At 41.6% G+C, this 27,348-nt stretch overlaps 1 protein-coding gene across 4 annotated transcripts in view; it reads right to left on the bottom strand.

Moving 5' to 3' along the window:
* Positions 1-27,348, bottom strand: part of DIAPH3 (diaphanous related formin 3) — an 847,513-nt gene that overhangs the window by 89,943 nt on the left and 730,222 nt on the right. The window lies entirely within an intron of this gene.

Here is a 27,348-nt window from a genome sequence, read left to right on the forward strand (position 1 = left end):
ACCCTGCCTATGCGAAATCGCGGCAAAAAATGCAAGCGGAATCGCACCCGCATGCGATTTTGTCAGCGGTGGAATCCCGGTGATTCGCACCGCACTAGTGGAAACGAGCCCTAACTGGTGGTGGTAAAAACAAGATATAGATCATTTAGATGTGATGAGTATTGATAAAGTTATTGGCGAATGAAGGGGAAGAGTGCTGAAATGTGAAAATTGCTTGGATGCATAAGGTGAAAAAACACTGGAGGCTGAAGTGGTTAAAGCGGTATTGCTGCATACACCTCACTTTTCTACCTATGTACAATTTACAAGCTTTGTACATCACCTGCAGTTGTCTTTGTTGATGTAAAGTAGATCAATATAGTCGAGCCAGCAAACTTAATTCTTACTTTGTTTTATTACAGTTTTACAATTTTGTGCCAGATCTTCTGCTGCAGCGCATTTGTCAGAACACATTTTAGTTGGGGCTCCCCCAGGTTACACAAAGATCTAAGGTACATAAAGCAAGCTCTGAAGATAGCATTGTGCAGTTTTAAAACTTGACTTGAAATGTGACAGGTGTTGCCAAGCTGGAGAATGCAGTCTCTTTCTTTTTAAATGCCTTTGTTTCTTAGTTTTATCAGCATATGATCTGGAGACAGCCCAGGAAACTGACAAAGCATGATCACAGTCTAAAGTTCTGTGCAAAGCACCATGTAGGGAAGGTTTAAAGGAAAGCTGCTAGAATAACTTCTACATCACACAGGTGAGGCTTCCATCCAGTGCTGGAAGTCACCAATGCCTGACCCCAGAAACAGTACTGGCTCCAAGTCTGACATTATGTGCGATGCTGCAGACATTTGCTTATCCCCAGAGCCGGTGCCTGATAGTCCACGCTCTAGAAGCTAGATGGGAGCTTCAGATTAGTTTTACTATCAGAGTACTACAAGAATTTTGCCTGTAAAGTGCAGAAATATATTTGCAGTAGCTTATTTAGCTCAGCGATGACATTTTACCTGTAAATGGCACAGTCAGTCACTGAAAGCTATACAATTTGAAAATATTTCAGGGAGTAGCTGTGTAACATTTCAGTATTGGTTGTTAACTGAATTAAAACTGTAATTGGTTGGTGAGGATCTACAAGTTTATTGTAGAAAGAGCTGTATTTGATAATGATGATCACCAATTAGGTAATATGGCTTTTTGCTTTTTAATTCTAATAGTCAGGTGACCAACTCACTCAGATATAGATATTTATAGCTGGCAACAATATAAACATTTACTGCTAGTGTGACCGATATCACAGGTGAAATAGATAACAGCAGAAGTCAGTTATTAGAAGGCTAAGAAGATTGCTAATAGTGAATTATACAAAAGCAAGAGAATTATATACAAGACACCCGACTAACAAAGGGCTCACTGATACGAACAGCCAGAAAATGTGATATTTTGATTCTGTGGGAACAAGTGAATCATTTTTCAAAAAAGACCTTGTAGTTTTTGAGAAAATCGATTTTAAACACTTTAATGCAATCCTTTCCACACTCCTCAGTCCTCTATTCTGGATAATGCATACTTTGGTCCAGGGGCAAATGCCTCTTCCTTCTCGAGGAGAAGAAGATTGACCACAAAACAGACATTATGTTAGGGGTAGAACATTGGCTCCACCTGAGGCTTGGGTGAAGGAGGGGGAATCGGTACCCATCCCCAAATGGTTTCTAATACTCCAATTCCAACAGGTGTAGGCCTTATTTACATTACAAGTCGCCAGCGATAGCGCAAGTGCTGAGCGATTTATAGTATGATTTTGTCTGCGCTTTTCACAGCAATATTCGCTTAGAAAAGCGCTTTTCTAAGCGATTTCCTGGAGTTATTTTATTTTCACTTCCATATGTCAGTCAGGAAGTGAACTCTTTGACCCAGAAATTAATACATACAATGTATGCCTTTCTGACATTTTCAATCCATCTATTTACATACAGTGGCTTGCAAAAGTATTCGGCCCCCTTGAAGTTTTCCACATTTTGTCATATTACTGTCACAAATATGAATCAATTTTATTGGAATTCCCTGTAAAAGACCAATACAAAGTGGTGTACACAGGAGAATTGGAACGAAAATCATACATGATTCCAAACATTTTTTACAAATCAATGACTGCAAAGTGGGGTGTGCGTAATTATTCAGCCCCCTGAGTCAATACTTTGTAGAACCACCTTTTGCTGCAATTACAGCTGCCAGTGTTTTAGGGTATGTCTCTACCAGCTTTGCACATCTAGAGACTGAAATCCATGCCCATTCTTCTTTGCAAAACAGCTCCACCTCAGTCAGATTAGATGGACAGCGTTTGTGAACAGCAGTTTTCAGATCTTGCCACTGACAGTGGGGATGGTGTGTTCAGAGTGATGTGCAGTGTTAGTTTTCCGCCACACATAGCGTTTTGCATTTTCGCCAAAACATTCCATTTTGGTCTCATCTGACCAGAGCACCTTCTTCCACATGTTTGCTGTGTCCCCCACATGGCTTGTGGCAAACTGCAAATGGGACTTCTTATGCTTTTCTGTTAACAGTGGCTTTCTTCTTGTCATTTATCCATACAGGCCAAGTTTGTGCAGTGCACAACTAATAGTTGTCCTATGGACAGATTCTCCCACCTGAGCTGTAGATCTCTGCAGCTCGTCCAGAGTCACCATGGGCCTCTTGACTGCATTTCTGATCAGCGCTCTCCTTGTTCGGCCTGTGAGTTTAGGTGGACGGCCTTGTCTTGGTAGGTTTACAGTTGTACCATACTCCTTCCATTTCTGAATGAATGCTTGAACAGTGCTCCGTGGGATATTCAAGGCTTTGGAAATCTTATTGTAGCCTAAGCCTGCTTTAAATTTCTCAATAACTTTATCCCTGACCTGTCTGGTGTGTTCTTTGGACTTCATGGTGTTGTTGCTCCCAATATTCTCTTAGACAACCTTGGTGGCCGTCACAGAGCAGCTGTATTAGTACTGGCATTAGATTACACACAGGTGCACTTAATTTAGTCATTAGCACTCATCAGGCAATGTCTATGGGCAACTGACTGCACTCAGACCAAATGGGGCTGAATAATTACGCACAGCCCACTTTGCAGTTATTTATTTGTAAAAAATGTTTGGAATTATGTATAATTTTCGTTCCACTTCTCATGTGTACACCACTTTGTATTGGTCTTTCACGTGGAATTCCAATAACATTGATTCATGTTTGTGGCAGTAATGTGACAAAATGTGGAAAACTTGAAGGGGGCCGAATTCTTTTGCAAGCCTTTGTATACATGACTATTTATATACATGTTGTGGTATTCTTTGAGAGTTAATCTTCTATTGTGCTTCCTCTTTTCCCTCCCACTATCCCCCCCATTTCTATGGTGGGGTAGTGGAGGGAGATTTTATTTGCCTTAGCATGCACTGTGTTTCTTGCACTTGTCTCCCCTTATTTTATATGCTTATTTTTCATGTGTTTTTATAAGTATACAGGGGTTGCTTTTTTTCCCTCCTCTTCTCACTCCCCTCCTGTAGCGTGGAATTCCAATCATTCTGATGAAGACACATGCTTAGTGTCGAAACATGTTAATGAGGTTTTAGTGGGGCGCCCCATTAGATCTATTGGAACTAGCTGCTACTGAACCAACAGTTTCCTCATAGGACCAGTGGATATCGTATGACTGGTGGAGGTTGGAGCACAGGGAAGTAGCGGTGAGACGCACGGAAGTGACGTCTCTGGTCAGAACCCTGACCCAGGAAGCGCTATTGGTGTCTGCCGCGGAGTACGAGGAGTGACGAGCGGCTTCTGGATAGGACCCGCTACCTTCACCTGGCTATTGCTACGGCGGGTGGATACGGACGGGAAAATCTATGATAGTCCCCCTCCTCTTGGATTACTGCTGCGGGAGACCCGGGTCAGAACCATTATCGGCAAGACGTATAGGAGCGGACTGAGGAATACATTTCACCTACCAGTAAGCGCCTTTATGGTTATTAGGAATAAGCTGGCGTAGTGTGACCGGATATCCTTATGTGGACACTTGTGGGGTCAATTTGCAAACCTTATGTATATATATTTATATATTTTTATTTTTATATATACTAAAACCTTTTTGATTTTAGATTTTTTGATTACCTTTTTATGGGTGCACCTGTACTTTTTTGAGAACTCATCAGCAAACTCTCAGGTGTATGAGAAAGTGAGTGCAGAGAGATTGTGTGTGCCATATGTATTCCACCAACTCAATTTATTCATTTTATATTCATTTATTCTAATTGATCAATAAAAGTTAAATATAAAAAGATACATTAATTGCTGTGGAAAGTGTCAGCGCTCCTCACATATTGTTTGAAAATTTTGTGCGTGTAGTTGGGGATAGGGGTACCCCAACAGAGTGAGGTAGCAGCAGACCAGTGGAGGAGGGAGGATATCCCCTTCTCATTTCTCTGTTTTGTGAGGTTTTTTCCATAAGCGCCACCTATATTATTTTATCATTAACAATCTGTCAGCAGGAGTGAGAACAAAAACACACCTGGCACTGCTGGTCACAAGTACCGTAGTTTTGCACATGTTTACAGTAATAGAAGTCCATCACAAGCAATGTAACATCATAGTATGTTAATATAGTGACAGGTTAGGCAGACATAGTGATATTGCAGATGAACGCATCGACAGTGGGTGCTTGTTTAAAGGCTTGTTCCTTTTGCCTCAGACCAACTGCCGACTCATTCATCTGCAATATCGCTAGGTCTGTGTAGTCTGTCACTAGATTACTACAGTGCTTGTGATGGACTTTTATTAAATGTAGGCTAAGCGTCAGGTGTACGACTTCCAACAAAGTGGTACAGCATGTTGGGTAAAAAAAAAAAAAAATCAGGTGTACCGTGCTCCAGAAGAGTAGCCTGACAGCCATTTTGTGCTGTATGATGTTTTTTCCAAGGCTGAAACACTACCTGGCACAACATGGCTGTCAGGCTACTCTGTGTGCCCACACCCACTGTTTGACCCTCTTCTGGAGCACGGTATGCTTGATTTTTTTTTTTTACCATACATGTTGTACCACTTTGCCGGAAGTCTTGAATCAATCTCAACATTTTGCAACAGTGCTAGTACTCTGTTTCTAATGATTTTTGATACCTGCTGCTCCCCATACAATCTCCTAGAGCATGTTGCATGCCAAACGTGCATCCACAGGTGTCAAGTGTACAGTGCTGTGCAAACAATGTTCTCATAAACAAATGTGCATCCATTGTACTGCTGCTGATTGCGTTTAATAGGTGTCAGGTGTAATGTGCAAACATACTCATTATCATACCTGACACATAGCTGCTGCCTGTGTCAAATCAAACCGCCAATATATCGGCAGTATGATGTGGGAGGGCGGAGTATCTTCTCCTTGTGGAGCTGGGGGACCAAGCTCAGGATTCAGGGGTGGGACTTCTTCAGCAGAGCTTCTGCCAATCAGAGTGGGGATCCCACGGAGGTCTGGGGGCGGAGCTTCTTTGGCAGAGCGTCTTCTGCCAATCAGAGCGGGGATCCCATGGAGGTCTGGGGGCGGAGCTTCTTTCGCAGAGCATCTTCTGCCAATCAGAGCGGGGATCCCACGGAGGTCTGGGGGCGGAGTCAAGACCCACAACAGCGAAGACACATGGTGCAGCGAGGCATGAAATAAATCTGACAGGCATCGCTGCAGGGGGAGACTGAGAAAGCACATGGTGCCAGCCGGGCAGGGGGACACAAGGGAGAAGCAGGAAGCCTCCTTACATGCAGCGCAATCTAAATGGTGAGACCGAGCAAGTGCACAAAGCCGGGATGGGGACATGAGAAGAGCAGCAGTAAGCCTCCTGACATGCAGCACGGCATGAAGGGGGAGACTGGAGGAATCACAGAGCTCAGAGCCTGCAGGAACCTAACATATGATTGAATTTTAATGTATGCAGGCAGTGCATTCGGACCATAAGACGCAGGGACTTTTTCCACCCACTTTTGGGGGAGAAAAAGTGTGTTTTATAGTCCAAAAAATACGGTATACTCCATCCTCTTAAGTGATGCACGTGAAGCGGTTCTCGAAATGATCCAGGATCAGTGGCATAAAGACTAAAGGGAAAAACTTAGACCAAGAGGATTGGAATAAATCGTTCACCCTCCTACACCAATCTTCTCCCTCCGTGCTTGCCCAAGAAAGAAACAGTTACACATAAGTTCAATCCTCAAACCCCTGAAACACATTGGCGGTGTAATCAATTGCCTGGAGACTACATCCACGTCTGGTGATCCTGCCCTGGAATTAGGCTTTTTTGGGATAAGGGTTTTAAACTTCACAGATTGTTGTTTTTCACACCTTTGCCCTGCACTCTGGAGATCGTATTGCTATCCACTTTACCAGGTTCGATCAAAAAGGGCAAAAAAATTCCATATTTAAGTTCATCTTAATATGCGCCAGGTTGCTGATCGCCAAATCATGGAAAAGCACCGCAAACCCCTCCAACTCTGAGCTTATTAAAGAAATTAACATCATCATGAGAACGGACGAACTTGTGTCAACAGCTCAGAATAAACAAGAGGGCCGGGTCCAAAGATGGGCAATTTGGGTTGAACTTATAGATTCTGCTCAAGCTTTAGACTTCTGAAATAACTTGTAATTTCCTGTGAATATATTGTGATTCTTATGAAGTAGTCAACCAGCAGTGAAGATTTTCCATTTTCTACTTAATTCACAAAGACAGTGAATATACAGCCATCACCCAGTTTAGGTATTAGGTGTAAGTATAGCTCTCAGGTATAAGTAGCTCTCAGATGCTCACAGCGCTGTAGGGCACACTTGGAAGCGAGTGTGTCTACATTGCAGCCAGCCAGTAACGGACAGTCGCCATTTCGAGCGGTCTCCCACTCCTTGTGGAGTGCACTGGCCCTACAGACTAGACGGTGCAGGAAAGATCCATAGCAAGGGAGGTGTGCTGTTCAGGAAGTATATCTTTATTGCGATTCATATAAATATCCGTCCTAGCATTTGATGTTATCGTGATCCACCACACACTTGCAAATTGTTGATCTTCTGTTCAAATAGATTATAAGAGAACACCGTCGAATTGGGACTTACTAAACAAAAAAGACCCAACCAGGTCTGTGTGTGTGTGTTGGGACACTTAAGTGCCATCCCCCATCTCTATGGATCTGTGGCAAGAATCCCAGACATACACTGCCCTTCACTATAGACACCCTTTTCATCAGTAGTCAAGTGCAAGATACATTTAACCAGATCATATCAAATAAAAATGCCTCCCATAGCCTAAGCTTGTTTACATTTATTGATATAGTACAAGTGTGTGCACTCACAATTTGAAAACTTTAAAGAGAATCTGTATTGTTAAAATCGCACAAAAGTAAACATACCAGTGCGTTAGGGGACATCTCCTATTACCCTCTGTCACAATTTCGCCGCTCCCCGCCGCATTAAAAGTGGTTAAAAACAGTTTTGAAAAGTTTGTTTATAAACAAACAAAATGGCCACCAAAACAGGAAGTAGGTTGATGTACAGTATGTCCACACATAGAAAATACATCCATACACAAGCAGGCTGTATACAGCCTTCCTTTTGAATCTCAAGAGATCATTTGTGTGTTTCTTTCCCCCTTCTGCTCTCATGCACTGAAGTTTCAGGCTGCTCTTTTCTTCCTGAAAACAGCTTTGCCCTTGTCTGAATTTCCTCAGTATGTGAAAGCCCAGCCAGCTCAGAGGACACTTTATCCAGCTTGTAAAAGATACGAGAGCAGAGAGAAGCTGCACTAATCTAAATATCACACAGGCAGTGTGCAGAGAGGGGCCTGAAAGGGGGGAGTTCATAGCAGAACCACAACACTGAAGAACTTGGCAGCCTTCCAGACACTGGCCGACAAGTCTGACAGGGGAAAGATACATTGATTTATTACAGAGACTGTGATAGTACAAAGTGCTGCAGTAAGCCAGAACACATTAGAATAGCTTTTGGAACTTGTAGGATGATAAAAAACAGGATGCAATTTTTGTTACGGAGTCTCTTTAAAGTCCACTTAGAGTATTTTAGAACAGGTTTCCCCCTATATGCCAGTAACTGGATAGCTATTTGAATGCTTCCGCGTTGCAGATTAGCAGGTTCTCAACCCTGCTCATGGACATTCTGGCCACTACAGTCCCACAGCTGTGTGTGCGTTAGACACAGACGTTAACTTCAGCATCCTAGTGCCGACCAACATTTTTCATCATCACGGACTCATCGGGGCAGTGTAAGATTTGTAGGTGCTACGTATGGTCTCTGTGGCAACATGCATACAGTAGAGTCTGACACATCTAGTGTATTGTGCTTTATATTAGCAATGCCAGCACTGTCTACATAAAGCAAGTTGTGGCATGTATGCAATGCACGCATACAGTAAAATTGCTGTATGGGAGGGACAAGTACCTAACAAATTGCAAATTGTTAGCGGAAACTAACATCCTCCAAGTGGTAGACAGGTCATGTGTATGCTCATTGTGTATTTGAATCCCATGAGTGGGGTGTGCACTTTTTTGCAGGTAAGCACTCATCTGTTTTTAAGTAGCGCTGTTCATTTCTTTGCTATGTTTGATTGATTTATTTCTGGTCAGCTGCTCCCACTTAATAGTTTTCCTTTGGTGTATATGCAGAGCCTCTGTTTGGGTTCAAGGTGCGTTTGCAGTTTCTGGGGGGGCTCAGCGCATCTCTGAGCTGAGGCCATTCAGAGGCGGCCTGGTGATGCGCTGATCCCACTTTTTTTATGCAATGCACGCATACAGTAAAATTGCTGTGTGCAGTGCAATTTCAAAGCCTACTCAGTTCCTAAGGTATGGTTTAGGATCATGCATTCCATTACAGTGCAGAGATGTGAACATGCCCATGCAGTTGTATGAGCAGTATGTTCACATGCACTAATGCACTGTGTCACTGCACAAGGCAACATACATATTGTGAAGGAGACAATACAGTTTCATTGTGCTTTATCAGAGGGTGAACTGATCTTCCAGCATGCATTTGTGTTGGGCGCTTCCCGTAGGCGATCACATGACCGCGGCCCATTGAAAATTGAATCACAGCTTTTACACTTCAAAATAAACATACATTTTGCAAATCCACACATTTTATGCTACAGGGAATTCAGGGTACAAGTTGTTCTGAACACTGTATACATGTTGACAGTAATTCAACCTCATAAAAAAACAACAACAAAAAAACAACAACAGTGAACTTAGTGACAGGTCGTCTTTAAAATTAAATATGCAAACATATTTGACTGATCACAGGAGTACTATTTTAACAATAAAAACAGCAAAGCGCTGTTTTGATGAGCAGGATCAAAAATAATGAAACACAAACAAAACTCTAGATCTCTAGCGGATATACACTTTGCTTCTCAGTCCATGCTGTAATTAGGCTCTAGAGAGGAACATTTAAAGATTAGCTGAACGTGATGTTGGCAAATACTAAATACCATTTACAAAGACCATCAAAAAAGAAAAAAAAAACTACCTATACTGTATATATGATCCCAGATTTTTTTATCATGCCATCTAAACTAAGATACGAAAATAACCTTTGGAACTAATGATATGCAAAATGCATTGATCAAAAAAAGAAAAAGAAAAAAAAGTTACACCTCAGTATACTAGGCAAAATTAATAAAGCAATGGCTTCTGAGCAAATGATGCATATTGATGGCATTCCCACTGGTAAGCACAATAAATCAGAGAATGTATGAGACTTGATGGCTAAGAGTTTGGAAACTACTAATGAGTCATCATGAGATCTATTCAGAATCAGAATTCACCTTATTCATGAAGTACAGAGTGCCGAACAAGGAATTGTTTTTGGCTCAGACAGCTCAAAGATGAACATAGAATAAGAACACTGTACATACTGATGTGATATGGGAACACATTGAGCCAAAAACACATTAAGCATTAGGGGTTGCAATAAGGGTGTGTGGTGTGTGTTGGGGGGGGGGGATGTGGTATGAGGAGTTGAGGGCCAGGACAGCTTGGGGATAAAAAAAAAAAGTTCCTGTGTCTGGAAGTCCTGGTCCTGAGGTGTCATTGTGAATTGTCGTTTACTCCTAATTACCTTCAATGTGACTGGTCTGAGATTGCGTCAAAAATGCTGCATGCATCACTTTTGTTATCGTTCTGCGATCCCAATACTGCTCTGGAACCACCTCCATGGGATTGCACTGTTCGTTGGTGAAAGCACTGCTAAAGCACTGCTAGTGGGCTCCAGCCAGGACTGTGGAGTGGGTACAAAAATCATCCGACTCCAACTCTGAATCTTCAGTTTATGAAACCACCAACTGACTCCAGGTACCCAAAATTGCTCCGACTCTTCAATTCAGACTCCACAGCCCTTGCCAGCTATGGATTGAGTACAAAAATCATCCGACAACTCAATTGCTGAAACCATAGACTCCGACTGTAGGTACCCAAAAATTGCTCCAACTCCACAGCCCTGGCTCCAGCCCTTAAAACTGAATGGTATAAACTATTTGCATATGTTATAACCTTTCCTACTGTGCTAAAGAGTGTTATCAGCACTTGTGTCCAAGCTGGATGGATTTCCGCTAGATTTTTATGTTTACTCTGAGAGAGGATTTGTTTGGAGACTTATGGTAATGGGGAAAAAAAATCTGTTTTAAGAAGTAATATAACACCACACCGTAGCTAAGCTTATATGAAAAAAAAATTCTAGCTTTGACAGGTAATTTGTTTTAAGCACAGTAGCTAAATATTCCATACTTATTACAGCACATCTTCCAGTAAAAAGGGTCTAATCTGTTACTTCGAATTAAAAATGATTGGGGGGAAAAAACAGTTTAAAGGATAAATCATTGTGAAAAGTAGATTTTAGCAACCTTGGACAATTAGTGCTTACAATTCTTACACTATCAGATGGCAGCTGATTAAAACAAATGGGTACATAATTCCCAGCTAGCAGCTTTCACGTACTGGGCCAGTAAAGATTATCATGTTAGGGGAATTTCCATGAATACCATAATCAGAATACCAGTGATAAATAATGAAAGCAAACTCATCCTATTACCTCGAAACAGACTGAGCTGCAGTTTTAGCTGCTTAATAAAACATACATAGTACCCTCTTAGATAAATACTGTATATACTTGCGTATAAAGTAAATTTATCAGCACACAAATGTGCTGAATAATTGCCCACTTGGCTTGCCACTGTCGCAAGATGCTTCCCTGCATGTTGGTTCGGACGGCTGTAGAAGAGTGCATCTGACGGCAGAAGTTCGGATGGCGGGCAGGGTGTGCAGTAGGTAGCGAGCAGCGTTGACGTCAGTGCCCTCTTTATCTGTGTCTCATCCCTAGAACATCCCCTAGCAGAATTTTAGAGATGATATATGGGTAAAAAGGGCACTGACATCAACACTGCAAGCTACGAACCAACATGTTGCGAAGCATGTGGTGACAGGGCAGACGCCAGAATCCTCCATTGTACAGCGGCCCCCGCAAGATCCGCTACCCTCCGGCTAGCCGATCTGCTGCAGAGCAGGCACCGATCTGATCCTCTGTCTCCAGCAAGCCTGCTCAGCAGGCCAACATATCATTGCTACACTCCACACACATCCAGGGGCACAGAACAGGTCAGTAGATACAATGACATACAATGGCCCCTGCAAGATCTGCTCCCCTCTGACCATACCAGGTACAGCAGGAGCCCCAATGGCTCTTCTCAGCGCACATTTCTGTTAAGGTCTTTTTGCATGGTGACCTCCCCTCTTTCACTTCCCTGTTTTTAGTTGGTGATGCACTTTGCCTTGTTCATCCCTCTTGGCACTATTTAGTTTGAAGTTGTTGGTTTATTGAGTTATATTGGTTTAAACCCCATGTCATTCTACTTCAATATCACCTTGTGCATAGCACTTTACATGCAATATTCTTGCACCTATTGCACAGCATCTGCACTTGATGTATACACCTTACCAATATACTTATGTAATATACATGTCATTAAAATATCTTTCAACTTCAGTCTGCAGCTGCTTTAACTTTCTGAAAACCATGGCTACGGCTCGCTTATGCACAGTAAAATACACTCACTCTGGATTTAGCGGTAAAAGCTGAACCCCATCAGGTCCGTGCTACTGCGCAAGCCGCCTACACAGTAGCATGGACCAGATGGGGCTCGGCTTTTACCACCAAAGCCCGAGCAGGGTCTGTGATACTGCAGACGCGCAGACGGTCTGTGCTTCGGGGGTCTCAGAGCTGGATTGGCCTGGCAAAGGAGGAGGACAGTGGACACCTCTGGAGGATCCAGAGGATCCCCCTCTTGAGGTAAGTATCTAAATTGAATGAATGAAAATCTCACAGATTTGCTTTGATACAGATTACACAAGCAAGAAAGTAACATTTGTTGAATTCTTTGCATCCCACCTGCATTTCTGACTGACCACTCGGTACCCAATCCCTTTCAAATCCTATCCTCTCACACACCTCACCTCCCACTCACACCACAACATAATCACCTTCCTTATGCTTAAAACTATTATCCCCTTTCATGATTAAACCCTCTCTGACACCCTTACCCTTTATCTTCCTCTAGTTTGAATCTGTTACCACCTCATCCATAACACTCTCCAACATACCGCCATTCCTGGTGCCTAACCTTAAACTTATAACCCTAATAAATAAGTCTAATTTTCCTCTACTGTGCCCTTTAACAGTTGTTCTAACGTATGCCTAACCCTAGATAAACCCCCAAATACTCTGCTTCCGTCACCTATTTTGACACTAGTGTCCAGTCACTTCTCCTGAACCAGTTTTTGCCATACAAGCAAAATATTTGTATGAAATGCTGATGTTACCACATGCCCAATCCTAGCCCCTAATACCAATACAAATCCTATATGCGTGGAATCCACCAGCCTACCCTGTATGTGTTCATATTTTTGTTAATAATGAAAATATGCATAGATCTGTGTTTTTACAAAGAACAATACGGGGAAAAAACACACACGACTGAGAAAATGATTAAATGGTTTTTCTCAACTAGCCAAATCCTTCCTACTTCGTATATATGCATTATTTATACAGCTATCTGTGCTTAAAGACTGCTGTCTTCTGGGAAAACAGTGTTAATAATACACACAAGGGCCGTGACCTCCGTTTGTAAAAGCTAGCGGTCTACATATTTAAACTCCTACCATTTTAACCTCATGTTCTGAAATAAGTTACAAAGTAGAAAATGTAAACGAATATAAAAAGAAATTTATGAGCACGTTTCCTAATGAATTGCCCTTTGTCGAGCTATACTGCACTGTCTTTCATTAGTCAATAAGAATAGGGCTCAACTATTTTTATTGTTACTGGAAAATTGGATATTTATGCCAGGATCATTTCGTACTCTCAAACCTTGTGAAAAAAGGCAGCAGCACAACAAGAGTCCTCAGAGGCCACCTCTACAAATGTGATGGTAAACTATCGGAGAACGGGCACACCTAGAGTCATTTTGCTATGGTATTACTTTCTCCTAATAGCTAGGGAAATCAAAACCTTCCATAATTAGAGCTCACAAGCAGAACTTCCCAAGTGGTAGCACTGTCATTGGAGGGCTCCATTGATATGCAATGCTTACATTACTTAAAACTCTCTGCAATTACTAATAGGATGTGCGCTCAACAGCTGCAAATATAAGGATTCCCAAGCACATATTTGGATGGAAATCCATACATGACAACAGAAAAGACTATATGTTTTAAACAACATATTAATTATTTAGAGATCAGGAATCCCAAATCAACAAAGCTGAAGATGCTGCAGAATGCTAGTGATGAGTCCCCTAGCAGCTCTAGACGGAGCATATACGTTCATACCCATTATACAGCCTAGTAGAAAAACAAACACCATATCACAAAGTACTGTATAAGCAGTATTATGCAGTCATGATAAAACTGTCATGCTATATTCCTTTGCCCGAGATAATGACGTGTAGCTAACGTAAGTACAGTGGTCTCCCAAACTAGCTGGCCTACCCTTCCACGATTCACCATGGTGGATCTGGCTTCCCCCGGCTGTTATGGTTATTCTGTTGTAGATCCTACAGTGAAGCTACTCCCACTAATCCTCCTACCTCCCATCTCCACAAACCAAAACAAGCTGCTCTGCAGATAGCTGAACAATATGCCCCTATAATGATTATTCATAGACTATCATACAAAAAGATCCCAAGTGTCTGTACATAGCAGACATTCACATTTTTTTTTCATTTGACAAAGTAATATTAAATATGCAAACTATATTTAAGCAGCTGGGTTGTCAGTCAACCACATATGTAACATTCTCACCACAAATACCAAAAATATGCCAGGTTAGATCTAAAACAGTAGTCATAATTTATCCAAAATGTCATAGGCCCCAATTCACTAAGCTCTGTTTCAGGGGAATACCAAATTAAAGGGACTCCGAGCACCTCTCATGGGTATGCCTTTAAGCAAGACGACTTCCAACAAAGTCGTGCTATGACTCCTCTGGAGGAGCCTCTTGCAGTGGTAACTTCCTCTTCCTGCTTCATTCAGTGATGCACTTCTCTAACAGAGAAGACAGGGGTGGCCCGGAAGTTATAACGTAGCCAAGATGGCGGCCGCAATTTTTAAATTGAAATCAATCGAAAACTATGTGGTGTAGAATGGCGATTCAGGCATGAAATGAAAGAGGAGAGCAGAGCTACAGAAAGGTATGCATCTTTAAGTACTTTGCAGTACTAGTCGGAGTCGTTTTAAAGGCATACCCATAAGAGGTGCTTGGAGGAGTCCCTTTAAGTATTTCAGACTTTTTTTCCTAATTCACTAAGTTTTTGCCAACATGAACCAACAGTGCATGTTTTGTGGAAATTCACAGACGTAGTTAATCAGCTCTGCTGAGATACTAATTACCTCACCTGAGTATCTTTGTGGTGTCCTGCAAAACATGTACTGTTGGTGGGCCTTGAGGACAGGGTTGGGGAACTCTGGTTTACACCACTAAATGCACCCCCCCCCCCCAATTATAAAAAAAAACACTCCTCAAAACGATGACACTGTGCTGATAGGAGTTTCTACCAGAACCACAGTGGTTAATGGCTTAGAAGTAGGGCAGGAAGCAATATTGTAATGTACCTCTAAAATGCCTAAAACTCACCAAGCAACAACTACACTCATTTAAGCACTATCCAGAAGGCATTTATTTATCACTCAAGAGAAACCACCTGTGACAGTTCTCCACTCATTAACTGCAACACCAAGATGACCATTTCTACATACTGTACCCAATGACACTCGTTTTACCAGCAGTAAAGTGACTGATTCTCAACAGGAAAACTGCTGCTGGGAAAATAACTGCTCAACCATCTGTGTGAAAGAAGGCAAAGAAAGACATCAAATCCCCCAAAAAAACAGAATTGCTAAAACACGATTTCTAGAAAACTTATTTTTTTTTTTACTTTTTCAGGCACAACAATATTTAGTAATGTTTGTACTATGCTCTGCCTTTATCTTGTTGCCTACATACCATAGTTTAGCAGTCAATTCACCCTGGACATGCAAAAATGCATTTGTATAATTATCTCTTAATAAGAAAACAGTAATTGTTTTCTGACAAGCCTGAAACATAGTGCTTGCTGATGGCTGTGCGTTAGACTGCAGTGTTTACTACCAGTGAAAGTACTATCAGGAAAAAGTTAAAAGCAAAGGATTTAATTAAATATAGTCCCTGTAAACAGAAAGGATCAAAAAATAAAACCTACGCAAAATAATGACGATATTAAAGATAAACAATCTTGGCCATATCCAGGTACATAAACAACTTGTTTTCTGTCTATAAATAAAACTACCACTGCACAAGATTGCAGAAAATGTCCTTGCAAACTGCCTAAGCATCACAAAGACATTCCTAGGAACTCAAAAATAGCAAGAGCTTCTGGCTTTTACTGACATGAGAAGACAGTCAGCAATCTCTTCTGTGTGGCTTCTCTGCAGAAAGTGATGGGCCTGCTGCTGGGGGTGGGGCGAGGATAGCAGCTAAATGCTGCCCTCTGCTAAGTCAGCAGGTGGACCCTGCTGTGCTGATCTACTGCAGTTACAGGAACTCTGACAAGTAGAGAGTGGCGCAAGATAGGGCAGCCAGCTGATGAGAGCAAGTAAGGGATCAAATCTGCTTCTATTAACTTCATCCAAAACATTTGATAATTTTGAAACCATTAGTAAATGCATGTGGTATGGATTGCATTAGCAGTGGTTTATTCAGCAGAACACTGATTTTGTACTGTATCAGCACATAACGGTTAATTGAACTATTACACAGGTATAGGTTTATATTGTGTGTGTAACATGGTACAAAAATCAACATTGTCCTCTTTCAGAGTGTGTTGATAGAGATCAGGTATGGTTTATGCTCCTGTATGTTGTAAGGCTTATAATGGGTCTGTAGGCAAAAATAGACTTGTTTCCCAACACTACTTGTGCAACTATCCAGATTACAGCTAAAATATTTATCAAGCTGTCCCCAACTATCAGAATATCATCCTAATAGACCTCCTCTCCTGATGCATCCACACACCCTTAACATGATGTTGCCCCGAGGCTGTTATCTGTAGCCTCAGTTTCCACTGGTAATCAGCTACAGAAGAAAGAAATGGGGGTAATGCAAGAGAAGCTGTAGTGCACTGGCCAGAGTGATACACAAAGCATTACTCAGAAAGGTAGTACATGTGTGTCTGCTACTGACAAAAGTGGGAGCTTTCCAGTAACCACTTATTATATAGCTGCTTTTAATTGCTCCTGAAAGTGTGCTATATTTTTAAATTCATCTGCAAGGTATGTCCCACTGCCTCAAAAATATGAGTTTTCTAATCTCACAACCCATCTTCCTGCAATACATCTCAGCTTTGCACCCTATGCAATGGTTTAAGTAGTAGTGTTCATTAAACCCAGAAAGACCATCTGTGACTTCTTGGAGAGATTTTGGGCCTGCACCATGATAGCTAACAGAAACGATAAGGCTGCACTTCAGCTTTATCATTTTTTTCCTCCAAAAACGGTCACAGGCCTTCACTGTCACTGCTACGTGCAAACAATAAAATAGCCCAAAACATCATATAAGATTTTCTGAAGTTCTAATTTAAGCCTGAAAAGCAAAATCTTAATTACATGCTGCAGAAAGTGAACAGTACAATCAACTACCTCACATCACAAGAGAAAATACACACAGATTCAATGATCTTATAGGGTAGTAGAAGTAGTAACCTCACACATTAGCAGGAAACTGGTCCTCTGCTATGTAACAAGAAGATGCTATCACTGAGCTGTAGGAGTAGCCCCAGTAGGTAGCTAGTGTTGACATGCAAGGTTCCTCAGAGCACAGAAGCAATCTGTATCAGTTCAAAATAGACTTGCACCATCTAAAATCTTCAGTGCTTTATCTCTCAGGACTTAAGGTGGCCACTAACGGTCCAATTTCTAGCGAAAAATCGTTTGAGTGATCAGAAATTCTGATCGGATTGGTTGTAAATAATCTCCATTGGTGGACACAATCTATTATGAACGAGTGAAAAAAATGTCGTCCGAATGAATTTTCTTCGAACCAAAATTTGGATTTTCTTGTTGGTTGTGATAGATAGGAAGCAAAGATTTGTTCGTTGATGGTGTAGTGAACGATGTATTACAATATTTCACTTCCGATCAGAATCTCTGATCGTTCAAACGATTTTTCGCTAGAAATTGGACTGTTAGTGGCCAGTTTCAGACTTTCACATGGGATGCTGAACTGTGCACTTGTCAGGCAGTTCAGCCTCCTGGCTGCCAATCATCATTTGACACACAGTGGTGTTACTAGGTAGCAGAAAATGACGATATGTCTCGTCTGAGCATGGCCATAGCTAAACTCAGATGTGATTCCATGGGGGGAGGACCTATTCAGAGCCCATCACACGGGCCAGCAAGAACCTGGACAGTGCACAGTAGCAGCTCGTCAGGAGGTGAAATCACTGCCTTCAGCATCCCGTGTGAAAGAGGCCTTAAAGAGGAACTGTAGTGAAACTAGCATTATTAATAAAATTGCATATATTTTACAATATTAATTTATACATTAGTTAGTGTTTGCACATTGTAAAATATTTTCTCACCCCGATTTAAATTTTTAAATGTATTTAGTCCTGCCAGGTGATTGCTGCGGAATGTTCGTTTAAAGAGACTTCTATGCACAGAGGGAGATAATGCTTGCTTGGCAGCTGGAAACAGCTGTTATTTCCCACAATGCAATGAGGTTCACAGACAGAAAACTGACAGGGCCATGACCCTGACATTACACTGTGGGAGGGAGTTCACCACACTGTCAGCCATACAGATGTCCTTGATAATCTATGCGATGATAGGTAAAGATTTCTCTTGAGAAACGGGCAATTGGCTACTGATTGGGATGAAGTTCACCCCTGGGAGGAAGCTCCTCTTTAAAATCGACACTAGATCTCCTTAGTATCAAGTTCTTAAAAGACTACCAAGTAAGTGAGCAACTGAGCTATTAGTGGTGTACAACTGCAGCAAGAAATTTTAAATCAGGATACCATTTATTGGCTAACTAAAAAGAATAAGAACAAGCAAGCTTTCGGCTTTGCAGCCTTCGTCGGGCTTAAATCCTGTTTGCTTGCAGGCTGATGGTACAGACAGCTTTATACATGTTAGATACTAAGTAGTTTCTATACTAAGCAGATTAGATACGGCCATGTATGGGTGGTGGCGCATGTGTGTATGCATGTTATTTACAGGTGGCTGACCCCTGTCATGTCCAGCCATACAGTTTTTTAATGTTTTTACAGCGTGACAATCCTAGTGCAATTTTTGTATCAAAGGATGTGATCAACTTTTTTATCAGTACTGATTGTGGCCAGCAACATCTCTTTCTCTTTAGTGTATAGGCTCTTAAAAATTATGTATGATAATTCCTATATTATAAAAGTCAATGGGGAAAAAAAAGAAAGCAGCAAAAAGTACATTTGACTGGCCCATTAGCAAGCTGCCAGCAAATTTGCATTATTTGCATGCAAGTCAAATTTGTATAGCATTGCCTCTGTTGGCTTACAATTCAGATGCATCCTTGAGCGCTGTCACTTGACTGTCTAGAAGTCAAATTTGTATGTCAATAGTTTTTATTAGGGCTCTTTCACATTAGACAACGCGAACAGGAGCCGTTCTCCTGCACGCGTTGTCTGCCTGCGGCGTGTCGTCGGGTATCTGCGGTGTGACGCAATTAGCGGCGGTAGCTGGTAATTAAACCCGACGGAAAACGCCGTCTCGCAGGTGCATTGGAGGAAAAACTGCGCCCGGGTGCGTCGGAACCGCAACGCATCGAAACGCAGCGTCGAGTGTGAAAGGTAAAATGAAAGTCTATGGACTTTCATCTTACCTTGGGTAACGCAAACGGCTGCAGTTTGCGTTAACGCACAAAGTCTGCCCTAATGTGAAAGAGCCCTTAGTTGTATCATCAACAAGAACAAGAACAGCCGCCAAAACAATGAATCATATTATACAGCACTGTATCCAAACAGAAAAAATGAGCAAATACAGTGTATGTTATGTCGGTATTAGCATAGCAATTTGAACCCTGGAGGCTTGAAAACCTGTAAGAAATAATTATCATGAACCAGGACCAGGGAGTTGGTAATCATATAATGGCATCCCTGTAATGAAGTAATCCAGTAGTAGAGAGACAATGTATTGTAAAGCTTAGCAACACAGCTAGAGAGAGTAGCAACTGCCCATTCACAGGACCAAATATGGCTGGGCAGGGCCATCATCCCTCGAGTGCAACTGGGAGCTTATGAGGTCCTGTTTCCAGTGAGAAAGGATCTTTATCTCAGTGAAGAAAATATTTAACTGTTACAAAACAATCAATAAGGGGGACGGTGCCCCGGTACAAGTCAAATGTGTATGGCTTCTCATTTGCCATCCTTGACTGCAGTGCCACCTGTTAAGTTTCCCGTGTAAGTATGTTTTCATATATGTTTACATGACCCAATATTTTCCTACTCTGGGATCTGCCCATAACAGATGGAGCATTAGGGCCCAAACCCACCTGCAGCCTTTTCTAAGTGCTAGGGTTTTGAAAAGCACTTGCACTTAGTGCAATGCCATGGGACATTTTTATAAAATCATGTCGCTCAATTAGGATCACACCCATAGCATTACTTTAGTAAATGCTTTTCAAATCACAAGTGCTTAGAAACTGCTTAGTAACGTACAGCTAGTATGTTCCAGGCCTCAGTCAGTAATTTAACACTAAGGTATGATAGAGTGACCATTGCTTAGAAAGAAATTACAAGCAGACTTTCAATTGATAAGTATACTTATGTGAAGAAGTTGCATTCCCTGGAGTTCTATGCTGAATTCTATAATGACAGTGACTGTGATGGTTTTAATAAAAATTCTTCCTAATAAAGTACTATCTTCTAGCAGTCGTGCCACTTCTGTTCTATGTCAATTTATATAGCATTTCAATGGCGCAGTCCATGAACGCCACTAGTGTACCTGAGTCCCCATATCTGTTCTAACTGCCTACCACAGCCCAGCAGTCAGAAGAAATGATTGATAACAAAACCTGTCTGCTTTCACTTCTTATCTCAAAGCAACAAAGAAGTTGCTGCCTACGTTAACTGGCATTTGTCATAAATCAATAGCAATTTCATCACTCAAAAGGCGATGTCTGTTCTGTTCAGTCCATCTGGTTTTGCCTTTGTTTGATAATTTTTTTAACCACAGCCATTTCAACAAGGTCACTAACAAAATACTGGGATTTTTTTTTTCAGAGCGTTGGTATAATCCTTCAAATGTATACTACTCCCATTTACAGGAGTGCTGTTAATGAGCACAGACATATGTATACTACTCCTACATACAAGTGTGCTGTCAATGAGCACAGACAAATGTATACTACTCCCATTTACAGGACTGCTGTCAATGAGCACAGACATATGTATACTACTCCCAACATACAGGAGTGCTGTCAATGAGCACATACATATGTATACTACACCCATATACAGGAGTGCTGTCAATGAGCACGGAGAAATGTATACTACTCCCATATAACAGGAATGCTGTCAATAAGCACAAACAAATGTATACTACTCCCATATAACAGGAGTGTTGTCAATGAGCACAGACAAAAGTGTGCTACTCCCATATACAGAACTGCTGCCAATGAGCACAGACATATGTATACTACTCCCAACATACAGTAATGCTGTCAATGAGCACAGACATATGTATACTACTCCCATGTACAGAAAATGATCTATTTGGAGAGACTCTACTGTTAAGCAGGACTGAGGAAATGGCTGCAGTGGAAGCAGAACTATTACAGACCCAAGCACTCCTTTGTGAACATCAAGAGTGAGTAAAAAAAACAAAAAAAATAATAATAAACAAAACCCTGAAACAAACACACACATAGCAAGTTTTCAACAAATTGATATCTTTAGCATACGAGTAATGGTAATAACAAATCCCCTTCTTATATATATGCATACAGCATATGCTTAACCCTCCTAGCGGTAAGCCCGAGCTGAGCTCGGGCTATGCCGCCAGAAGGCACCGCTCAGGCCCCACTGGGCCGATTTGCATAATTTTTTTTGCTAGCTGCGTGTGCAATCCGATCGCCACCGCTCCCCGCCGATCCGCCGCAGACAACCCCCCCCCCCACCCCAGACCCCGTGCGCTGCCTGGCCAATCAGTGGCAGGCAGCACTGAGGGGTGGATCGGAGTCCCCTTTGACGTCGCGACGTCGAGGACATCATCCCGCCCGTCGCCATGGCGACGGGGGAAGCCCTCCAGGGGATCCCGTTCTTTGAACGGGATCTCCTGATCTCCAATCGCCGGAAGCGATCGGAGGGGCTGGGGGATGCCGCTGAGCAACGGCTATCATGTAGCGAGACCTTATCTCGCTACATGATATATACATTTTTTTTTAAACGGCTGTGCTGCCCTCTGGCGGATTTTAATAAACCGCCAGGAGGGTTAATAAACTTTTGATGTTAACAAACCCTACATTAAATAATCCAAATACTATACCAAAGGACACCTGCAGTGAGAGAAATATAGAGGCGTCCATATTTATTTCCTTTTATACAATGCATATTGCCTGGTACGCCGCTGATCTTTCAAGGGTCAGTAGTGTCTGAATCACACACCTAAAACAAGCATGCAGCAAATACAGTCAAAAATCTGACCTGCATGCTTGTTCATGGTCTATGGATAAAAGTATTAGAGGCACAGGATCAGCAGGATAGCCAGACACTTAAAAGGAAGTAAATATGGCTGTCTCCATTTGTTTCTAACTTTATGAGTCCTTTAACTACCACACCCCATGCCGAAACAGTAACCTCCTCCTAGTCCCTGGTCATTTATGTACTATACTTCTATTATTCATAATTGACCACTAACCTCCTCCCTTGACACAGTATACACCCGTTTTTTTTCCTCCTGGCACAATTAATCCCCCCCCCCCAACATTCCACAGACCTCTTTCCCCTTTTACTCCTGAAGATGCTTGCATTATACACCCTCTTACTCCCCTCGGGCTGCACTCACATGATATATCACTCATCCTTCCCCCTGTCTTCCACAACACAAATCCAGTGCTTACTGAACATTTTGAATTAATTTACTCCACTAGGATTTTGGGAAGGGGAGGAGTAGTTTAACCAGCTGTATGTCTGCCTGGGCTCCTTGCTTTGCCTCCCTCCCAGAGCTTGTTTGCTGGTCCTGTCCTGCATTCATTCAGCACAGAGCAGGCAGGTAGCACAAGAACAGTCACGCTATCCCAGTCTCACACACTGGAACACTGTACTTGTAGTGCTGCATAACCTCTAGCTGCTGGAAAGTACAGTGGCTCAACACTGTACTGTACTATATACATTGACAATTCAATAGCAATAAATAAAAGTTAAGCAAACTGTGCAGCATGCATTAAGCAAAAATAAAAGCCCATTCCAGCAAATAATTTCCAGAACACACTTGAAGGCATCACTCAGCAATCCAAGCGATTTTACACAGAAAAACATGTGGTTACTACAAATGACCAGGCAATGCTAAAACACTAAATTATTGAAGAGGCACACTTGGGTGGTGGAATGTTGCTGGAGCAAAGCTACTCATAATGAGGTTTTCCTGCTGTGGAAACAAGATCCGCACTAGCTGTAGGAAGCCCTCTAGACTGCCAAACTATCTCCCACTCTTATAACCTTGAAATCCTGCAATTCCAAACAAACAATCTTCTTGTCACACAATGTTACAAACATGCTTGTGTACAACATCCTGCCTTAACTAGGTTAATCCTCTGTAGTATACCACCAGTGAATAGACTGCCACCTTTCTAATCCATCCTGATGCTCAAATCAAATCATCCCCTTAGCTACGCACTCTTTAGATGTTGACTGTCATGCCAAACTTTTCCAGTTACTGCCAATAAATCACGATTCAGTTGAACTTTTTTGTCCCAACGTCAATTTCCTGCTTTAACATGGCAAAATACTCTACTGTTAGTGAGTACCCATTAGATACTGTTAGTGAGTACCCATTAGATAATCCATTGTTTGACCCTTTATGTTCCAAAGCAAAACAGAGTAGGATTAACTATAATTTGTAACCAGTTTTGGAGACACACTATTGAATTCTAAGGTTTGATTGAAGACTTATCTCAGCCAGGGTATAGATTTCAATATTCAGTTCACGCCACAGCTACAGTCAGCTGTCTCATGCCAGCTGAGCTCGGTGGGCCTGTCAGGAGTCAATTTAATTTCAGTGATCAGAGTAAAAATAGAAAAGAAAAAAAAATATCATTAATAGGGATGGTTAATGAGATGCAAATAATTCTGAATTGATGCAGTATTATGCAAATACGGAATGCAAATGTATGCAGCTTCAAATGGATTCAAGTAGTCCAAGCGGCATGAATTTGCATACAAGATTTGCATAACCCTGCGTCAACTCATAAGTATTAGCATCTCAGTGACCATTCCTAGTCTTTAAAGAGAAACTGTAGTGAAAATAATGGATAAAACTGCATATTGTTTGCAATTTTCATTTATAGATTACTGGTATTTAGTCATAGTAGTAGCAGGAGGGTATTGTACCGTGTTAGCCATCAGTAAAAGCAAGAAGTTTTAAATCAGGATGATACCATTTATTGGCTAACTACAAATGAATAAGAATAAACAAGCTTTCGGCCTTGCAGCCTTCGTCAGGTTTACATCCTGATGTAAACCTGACGAAGGCTGCAAGGCCGAAAGCTTGTTTATTCTTATTCATTTGTAGTTAGCCAATAAATGGTATCATCCTGATTTAAAACTTCTTGGTATTTAGTCAGTGTTTGCTCATTGTAAATTCTTTCCTCTCCCTGATTTACCTTCTGAAATGTATCGCTGTTGGTGACATCTTGAGTTAGGTGATTAGTTACTGAGAGTTCTATGCTTGCTTGGCAGAGATATTGCTTGCTTGACAGTTGGAAAACGCTGTTATTTCCCACAATGCAATGAGTTTCACAGACCGCAAACTGTCAGAACCATGGTCATGACATCACGCTGTGGGAGGGGTTTCCCCACAATATCAGCCATAGAGAGCCCCCTGATGATCTAATCGAAAAGGTTAAGATTTCTCATGGGAAAGGGGGTATCATCTACCAAACAGGATGAAGTTTAATCCTTGATTAAAGTTCCCATTAAGAGGCCAGAGCCATGCTGTCTGGAATCAGTTAACAAGAATCAGTCTTCAAATATTGCTTTTTAGGACTCATTTTCAACATTAAATTCACATAGGGCAACACTGATTTTTAAAAGACTTCCTCGTCAGCTGGTTCCTCTATAACAATCAGTGACACTGCATAAATTGGCAAGAGGAATACACTAACTGAAAGACAGATGCTTTCCTCAAAGTTTGTCTCATTTGTCAGATTATTTAATTTTCAAACGTTAACTTTCTGCTGTTCGTTATAGAAATGTATGGAGATGGCAATTATTTAAATACCGCTGTGAGTAGCAAAACAGTCAGTATTAACCTAATAAGTTCTATTGCCCAGGGCCATGTAAGTGCAGAGCCAAATTAAAATAAAGACAAAGCTCATGAGGACAGCACTTATACCCTTGGCACATCAATGCTGTATTTCTACTAAGATAAACAGTTGTTAAAATTTACACAGTATGAGTCTCTGGGGGAAGAATGTCAGATTAATATCCATATCAACAGTTCACTTTCAACAGATTTTAAACAGCTCACGGCTTTCCCAAGTCACTGATCAACAGTTGTCAGAACTCGAGTCAAGCTGTGTTTGTGCCTATCTAGTGGCACTGTCAGACCTGTCGATTGCTCTTTTCTCTACTATTTTTACCCTCTCTCTTAACAGAGGAGCAGCCGGTCGCCTTCAGCAGCGATGCTTTAAGGGGGGTATTCCATACTGTTTGCCCAGAAACCCTGGCACTTCTGCAACTGTGCTAGTTAAGGCAATGACAGAAGGAACAACAAATGGCTACAATTAGCATTCGCCCTGCTCCTTCAAACAGAATTTAGTTTCTATGGCAACCTAAGCTGTCCAGAGGATACAAGGCTATGACAGACTAGTGAACTGCATTGTAAAGAGTTTGTATGGAACAGCTGGTACGCAGGCTAATACCTCATTCAGCCCCTTTTACCTTTTTTTTTATATTTTTCCATTTTAATTTGCAGAAAACCAAGCTCTTTTAATTATTTTTATCCATTTGTATGTGCTGAAGATTAAGCCTTGATGCAATTAAGAAGCCACGTTCGCCCGTTTTTCACCAAGCAATAAATAACTCTGGCCCTCTGCCAAGCTGCCAAACGCTAGACTTCCTTCCAACAATGTTAATTCCTTTGCAGGTGGTATGGCTATATTTTGCAACAAATACAGACCTAAAAATTATAGCTCTGCAAGTAAAAACCGTTAGTGCCACTGCATATACTAGTGTGCGGGTAAAGAGAATGTCTGCATGGCACTGCAAGATAAGGGAAATGTAATTTAATTACACCACAACATTACATATGCTTTAGTTAGGCTACATTTAAATGGAGTAAACAATTTAGAAAATGATTTCCTTTGAAAATGTCTGAAGCCAAATTATATGAAGCAGCTCTATTAGGCTGCATTTGTTTCAGGCCGGAGCAGAAATTGTGCGGCAGAAGATGGAATTGTTCGGTGCTGTGCTTTGATACCTTATGCCATGTGACAGTGACTAGCATCACATAGAAAATACAATGCTCTCAGGTGGCATTAAACAAGTCATAGAAGTACAAGGCACTGCTCTGCACAGAACATTTGTAAAGGCACACAGGCTTGTAATAAAAACGCAGATGTAGACAGGGAATGCTAGAAGGGCTTTACTAGGGGGAGAGAGATCAATATAAAGTTTCAAGTAGGATTTCAGTCAAAAAATATTTTTTAATTTTCAAGTAAGTTTTACATTTTCAGGATTTAACTACTGTATACGTCTATTTGGGGATTTCCTTTCCCATCAGTCTCATCACAGGTGATGTTGCTGAAACAATGAAAATTTTGTCTGTGTTAATATTTACCTCAACTCCTGTTCTGGTTATGGGGTCACAGAGAACAGGAAGTGCGGTGAAATATCCACAGTGAGGACACTGTTCGTTTTACAGTAAATGGTAAAGTAATTCAATGTCAGCTTTTGCTGTGTACTGGGACTAAGGTCCAGGTGACCCCTTGCCAATTAACACTAGAACCCAGTACCCAGTGAAGCAGGTCAAGTAGGATTCGTCTAATGGCTACCTTCATAGCAACAGGTCGAGAGATTTACTATCGCAAAGCATTAGGTGCTGCAGTAAAATGGGAGCCACAAAGACGGCAATGTTAATTGTAGCTACAGCGGCGTCCAGAGGGTAATTTGGGCTTTGGCTGATAAATATTGGGATAAGGCAGCCAGTACCTGATAAATAACAGAACAGAGGGTGAGTTTAGCAGCAAAGGCGGCAAAGAAAGATAGAAATTATGGCACAAGTGTGAGAATAGGTTAGGTGATAAAGATCTGTGGAGATTGTGGCAGGGAGGGTCGCTTAGGGTTAGGCATCAATAGAGTGAGGGCTTGTGTGAGAACAGGTTTAGATTAGGTGTTAGTAAAATATCAGTAATTGTTACCAATATTTTACAATAATTAGCTACTGACTACAGCAGCATATCAGACATTTTCTGATAATGCATTAGCGGCTTTCCCAGGGCCCAAATTACGGCAGCACCCTTTTTAAATGCACGCTCACTGTCTTGCTATTGCTTACTTACAATGAAATGACGCCTGTTCTGCTGATAAG

The sequence above is a fragment of the Hyperolius riggenbachi genome, chromosome 2 (assembly GCF_040937935.1).
Source record: "Hyperolius riggenbachi isolate aHypRig1 chromosome 2, aHypRig1.pri, whole genome shotgun sequence".
Lineage (NCBI taxonomy): Eukaryota > Metazoa > Chordata > Amphibia > Anura > Hyperoliidae > Hyperolius > Hyperolius riggenbachi.